Raw genomic sequence first — 1,191 nt, 5'->3', positions numbered from 1 at the left:
GCCAGGAACACCTTGTAGCATGCCTTAGAGGGATACCTTTATTGAGAAAAGCATGCCTTTTACTCAAAGCCTCAGGCAATGAGTCCAAACCTCTAGGCTTTAGCCCCTTGGAAGAGAGCAGAATTATCACAGGGGTTTGTGAATCATTAAAATGTCTTAGGGTGGAATCTGTTTCTTTTGTTTAGCTGGCATTGATTCATTCCTCTCCTGATAAGAATATATTCATTTTATTTGGGGGAATCGTACTTACTATGCTTTCAGTCCACATTATTCATTTGGAGATGATCCTACCCCCAGAATGTTGGGGTAGACTGTGATCCAAACCTGGAACAAAGCATTTTCAAACTCTCTAACCAAAGTCAAGGTTTCGTGATGGAAACATGAGAAAAATTCTTTGCTTTTGTTTTTAACTATTTTGAAAAAGCAAAATAGTTTTGGAAAACTATTTTGCAGTGATTTCTTTCTTTTTTTCCTATGTGGAGATTAACTAAGGACAATCTACTGGATCTGCTTGATGCCACCATATCATATGCCCCTGCCTTAGAATCAGCACTGAACAAAGCATAGCCGACCTGCACAGAGAGGTAGGTACGCAGCCTGCTGACACCGAACCTCTGCTCCCAGCCACGCCTGACAAACACCTGGAACTTTTATTTTTTATAGTCTAATGAATTTCCTTTTTTGTATAAGCCCATTTGAATTATTTTTTTGTCATACATGTATCAGTTAATTCAACAAATATTTGTTGATCTGGAAATACAGCAGTAAAAAATCAACAAACATGCTAAGTATTCTTTTTCTATTGAATAAGTATCTTACACTGAGATATATATGACTGTAATTCCAATTACACAGGCATTTCCGAAATAAGCTATAGATTTAAGCATGCTTTTGAACTCACATTAGCTTTTATTCATATCACAATTTTTTCATCAATAGGTTCTAAGTGTGAAAACATTTTCACAAAGATCCTTGTGAAATTTCTTTATTGAAAAGTGGTCTGCTAACTCTGAATAGAAAATGGTGGCCTAGTATAAATGAATTAAAATGGAAAAAAAGCCCCTTAATCCTAATCTCCAGCTGATCCTTAAACATAAAGAGAAGTGAAAACTGCCTTTTTGCTTCTCTTGGCACCAGGAGTGAATCAGATTTTTTTTAAAAAAATGTCTCATTTATAAATTTCATGTCAGA

The sequence above is a fragment of the Propithecus coquereli genome, unplaced genomic scaffold, assembly GCF_000956105.1.
Source record: "Propithecus coquereli isolate 6110/MARCELLA unplaced genomic scaffold, Pcoq_1.0 Scaffold8, whole genome shotgun sequence".
Classification (NCBI taxonomy): domain Eukaryota; kingdom Metazoa; phylum Chordata; class Mammalia; order Primates; family Indriidae; genus Propithecus; species Propithecus coquereli.
The sequence above is the reverse complement of the archived record's forward strand: the minus strand, read 5'-3'. Positions refer to the sequence as shown.